The following is a 5,174-nucleotide window of genomic DNA, read 5'->3' as shown; positions in this document are numbered from 1 at the left end:
AAGATTATGCTTTCAAGGATTGTTTCTGTAGTGGGTGATGGGAGAAGGAGGAATATGAAAGGCTGGTCTTGCCAACCATGGTGAAGAGCTGTGGTGTTTACTTTAGAGAATGACGGTAGCTAGGGGTGTGGGTTTGTGCCAGTTACTTCTTGCTATGGAGGAGTGTCTTGCTTTTCCTGGAAAGGGAAGGAAATGCAGTCTTAGTGGTTAGCTTAGAGTTTGTTCTGCTGGCTGTAAAAAGAAGCTTGTTTGTGGGTGCTAGTAGCTGTTTTGCATATGGGCTTGGTTATGGTGAGCTCTTAACAGTAAAATGCACTTTTTGCTTTCAGCTGCTATGTCAGTGGCCTTTATTTTTCAACAAGCTATGGAGAAGGGCTTTCTTTGCATGCATGCTGTGTCTCTCTTACATCTTTGCTCCCCACCTTTGCATTAGCAGGTTTCCCATAAAACGATGGTCTTTTTTCTTTTGCTTGTTCTGCTCCATCTTTATAGTTATTTCTTTGTCCCTCCACTAAGTCTGAGTATTTGTCTCCCAATAGCACCTGTTGATTGTTCTCCACACTGGGTCATCTGGATGATGCGTCCCTGCTAACACCGTTGGAGCCACTGGTGTTCGGGAAGATTTTGTCTGTTCTGGCCTGGCCTTTCTGAAATCAGGAGGACAGTGGCCAATATTCCCAGCATTGATGCTGTCTGAGGAGCTTGGAAGCAGGCCTCAAAGTGCAACAATAATGTGTTTCTTGCCAGATCAGAAGGTTGTGTTTGTGAATGACATAGAGGTCAGTCTGTTGGCCATCGCACCTTCATCTTGGTACGCCTCATTGCTGGGGACAGTCCCTCCAATGATGGAACGGTGTGTAACTGACTTTCTTCATTTTGGTCACTGGTGCCAAAGAAACATGCTCTGGGTGTCCCAAACTGTGCAGGTTCTCATTGCTAGTGAGCATTGGCTTGGCCAGCTAGAGGATTGTTGTCTTAGTATTGGCAGAGCTGGGAGAAGAAGAAGATTGGTGGATAGGCCTGTCTGTGTCTTCAGTTTATGCAAATCAAAGGGGATGGCTATTTTAAGCAGCTTTGCTTTGGCGGGGAGCCTATGGAAGGGGCCATGGAGGGGAGAGTTGAGAGCCAGGTTCTGCTCATGTGGGGCTTCTGGTTGTGCTCTCTCTCATGAAGGCCAAATTGTAGCAACCACCAGTTATGGGGTAATGTGCCTGACTGGCCTGTGACTGGCAAGGTGGTAGTAGATTAAGACTATGCTTTCAGGGATTGTTCCTATGTTGGTTACTGGAGCAGGAGGGGTATGAAAGGCTGGTCTTGCTAACCATAATGAGATGTTGAAGTGTTTCTTTCTGAGCATGATGGTGCTAAAGGGTGCTGGTCTGTGCTAGTTGCTCTTTGTTCTGGAAGAGTGCCTTGCTTTTCCTGGAGGGAACAAGGGAAGGAAACATCTAACAACCTGAAGGGTTAGTTTGGAGTTTATTGTGCTGGGTGTAAAGAAGAGGTTGTTTGTGAGTGTTGGGAGCTGTGCTGCTGGTGAGCTTGACGTGCTGAATAGCTGGCAGTGAAATGTTCTGTTTGCACTCAGGTGCCATGTGAGTAGCCTGTATTTTTCAACTGATTTTAGAGAAGGGTTCTCTTTACATGTGTACTGTGTCTCATTTACATTTTTGCTCCCAATCTCTGCAGTCAGCAGGGTTACCATAAAAAGAGTGGTATTTTCTCTCTTGCTTGTTCTGCTTCACCTTCATAGTTATTTCTTTGTTCCTCCACTAAGTCTGACAATGGCTCATCACATGGCAACTGTTGATTGTTCTCCACACTGGGATGAATGGATGACGCTTCCCTGCTAACACCATTGGAGCCACTAGTGCTTGGGAAGAGTTTGTCTGTTCTGGCCTGGCACTTCTGAGATCAAGAAGATAGTGGCCAATATTCCCAGCATTGATGCTCTCTGAGGAGCCTAGAATGTGTCACCAACTCTAGGTTACACACTGCCACGTGACTTTCTACCAGGTGAATAGAAATTAGTTTATTTGATGGGGTTTAGCTGGACTCTGGTCCAGTTCAAAGGAAAGTCTCTGGCTATATAGCCTTGCTTTTACTGTGTCCAATATTTTGAGTAATAAAGACAAATACATAATATGGCACAACTGGGACCTTTTTCCAAACACAATCTCTTAATATATTTATTTACACCGGTCCATGATGAAAATCCACATTTCTTGCCATGCAGTGCACCTGCTCCCATTTCAGGCACAGTCATCTCATCCATAAATAAAAATCATAACAATCAAGCCCTCCATTCATTGCATACACTGATGGCACCTCATTTACCGTTAATTTTGTTGTACAAATACATTCATAAATGTACTTTCATCCCTCCTCCGTTGGTCCACGCAATTTCATAATGCGTGAGCACAGATCATCCCTGAGTTCCATTAGCCAAATGCATTTTGCTCCAGCTGTGATAGGTGCCCTTTCTGGCTGAGTGTACCACTTCAGCAATCCATTACTGTCATAGCTCGACTCACAGGAAAATGGCTCACCTTTGGCTTCACAAAGATTGTGAAGCGCATAGCAAGCTACAATAATGCGGCCAACATTGACACCAATAGAGTCCAAACCATTCTGTAAACAGCAGCAGTGGTATTTCTATCTGCCAAACACATATTCAGATACCACTCTACACCTAGTGAGAGTGTAATTAAACCTTCTTTTGCCAAGCAGCTTCTGAGATCAAGCGGTTTCATAAGCCAAGGCAAAAGAGGGTATACAAGTGCCCTTAGACTAACAGTGGGGCAGTAACTCCAGTTATGTTATTTGGTAGCCATGGTGTCCCAGCCTGACAATGAAGATAGATTCCTGATCAGTGGAAAACCATAGCATCATGAACTTTTCTAGTTCAGCCATGTTGGTGTCCACACCTTGGTCCCTGGTCCATAAAGGCCTGCATAATGGTGGAATAGTGCTGTTTGTGTACTCCTGTGCTCCTTGAGGAAGGCAAACTATAGGCACATGCGTCCCATCAGTGGCCTCCAAAGCAGTTTGGAAAGTCCATTCTCTAAAACCAGCATTTACTTCAGGAATATGGGTTATGCTCACCATCACTGGGTAAATAACACACCTGATTGCATCAGAAACCACTTTTCCTGTAGTTGACTTTCCAACACCAAACTGGTTAGCAACAGATCTGTAGCAGTCCAGGGTAGCCAGCTTGAAGATGGCTATAGCAATCTGCTTCTGGACCAGCAAGACTTCCCTCATGTGTATGTCATGACACCGGAGGGTCAGGGCAAGCTGCTTACATAGCTTTAGAAATGTAGCTTTCTTCATGCAAAAGTTCTGGACCCACTGGTGCTCAACCCAGGACTGCATGATGATATGAGCTCACCTGTCTGTGCTTAAGACCCTGTTCCAGAAGTGCTGAGCTACATAGGTGCCACCGGAGGCTATACCAAGCTTCGTGAGATGCATCAGACTGTTCAAGTCTGCTATGTCTATATCATCCTCAACCTCCTCCAACAAGTGCTTTCAATGGGTCAGAAAATGCCACCAAAACATTGACCAACATCTCATGGAGGCTCTGCCCGTTTCCTGAAACAGGAGTGAAAGCTCTAGCAAGACAAGTTCTTCAGATAGTGAATCCTCTATATTGCTAGTTCCAGTTGCCGGGAGCACACAGACCCAAATGATGGCTCAGCTGGATATGTTGGTGGCCTGCAACAATGTGCTGTACCATGCGGGATGGACAGGCAGATTTTCCCACACTGAACCATGAATAAAGGGCTAGCTTGGCTATAGTTGGAGAGGGTGCTAGGAAGCGTGTGATAGGCAGGTTTGACTCTGGTTTGCGCAATGCCTAAGCATGGATGAGAGACCCAGGTTCAGAAATTCTAAACTTGGGGCCAATATTCATTGGCTTGCAAACACTGGGCCAGCGGGCTCACTGACCTTGGGTTTACATTGCAAACCTCAGGCTGTTTCAGTGATTTTCTAGGTGTGTAAAAGTTAGGTTCTAGACTGAGCGTAGCAATGCCTAAGTCCCTTTGTGGATCCGAGCCTTAGACACTATAGTGATGAGTACTCTAGGTAACCCTAAAATAGACTACAGTGTCTAAGTTAAATAGAGTAGAATAATAAAATCATAAAATCATTTGGAGTTGAAGGGACCACAAGGGTCATCTAGAATATAGCATATCATTGTCACATTGTGCTCATCCTGTCTGTCTGTTGTAACCATCTGTTGTTTCTTGTCTTATTTTTAGATTTCTTTGAGGCTGAGACCATAGTTTTGTTATGTGTTTGTACAATGCCTAGCACAATGGTGCTTGGACATCTAGGTATTAGCATACCACTAATATTAATTTATAAATTAAGAGTGTTCACAGAATCTTAACTATGAACTCTAGCTTGACTTCCAAGCATTTTTTTATTTTAAGCCTTAGTTTTATATTTTTTTAACTTTCAAGCCTTTGTGTACCTCTTCTCAAAAACTGGTGTTTTTGTTTGGTTGTGTGGGTGATATTTATTGACAACATAATTCTGGCTTTACCCTTTTATGAGAGAGAATATCTATCTAAAGAGAAAAGGCCACATTTTGGCTCCACTTTGCATCGCTGCCCAAAATTTCCTTTATTCGAGACGTTTATGTCCACACAGCTAAGGTGATCAAACACGTGGCTAGAGCAGAATTAAAATCAGGGTTGGTTCCCCCAGACAGTAGAGCACTATGAGTCTTGTTAAAGTGTGGTATCACTCTCATAATGTCAGGTTTTTTTTTTAGAAGACTCATGATTTAATTTACTCTAGGGGAAGTTTTAAGTACACAGAATGTAATTAAACAAGTTGGAATTTGGCAAGGATACTTGATTGACACCCTTGGAAGAGAGTATTTTACATGGCCCCTTTTTAGGTTCTGCCACACATCATTGCCTTTTAAACAATATGATTTAAAATATACATTTAAGTGATGACTAACAAGTATTTACTTTGCAAATGCAGACATGAGATCACTGAACCCATAATTCTGCCTTCTCTCGCAAAATTCTCTTCTCACTTCCCAAAGAGCAGATAACCTATGGATAAGTAAACTGATCTTAGGTCATACAGTTATTCACAGAAATTTTGATTGCTGAATTTCAAGCTTTAAGGGATTTAACATCAGATAAGTTTCC

At 43.2% G+C, this 5,174-nt stretch overlaps 2 non-coding genes across 2 annotated transcripts; both read left to right on the top strand.

The window, feature by feature from the left end:
• LOC137142404 (small nucleolar RNA U3) lies at positions 1-208 on the top strand. The gene has a single exon (XR_010916911.1). It is a non-coding gene; the product is annotated as a small nucleolar RNA U3 (small nucleolar RNA).
• Positions 209-1,247: 1,039 nt separating this feature from the next.
• Positions 1,248-1,465, top strand: LOC137142417 (small nucleolar RNA U3). Its single transcript, XR_010916921.1, has one exon. It is a non-coding gene; the product is annotated as a small nucleolar RNA U3 (small nucleolar RNA).
• The last annotated feature ends 3,709 nt before the right edge of the window (positions 1,466-5,174 follow it).

This window comes from Emydura macquarii, unplaced genomic scaffold (genome assembly GCF_026122565.2).
Source record: "Emydura macquarii macquarii isolate MOO-44397 ecotype Brisbane River unplaced genomic scaffold, CSIRO-AGI_Emac_v2 contig_369, whole genome shotgun sequence".
Taxonomy (NCBI): Eukaryota; Metazoa; Chordata; order Testudines; family Chelidae; genus Emydura; species Emydura macquarii.
This window is presented reverse-complemented; position numbering and strand designations above follow the sequence as displayed.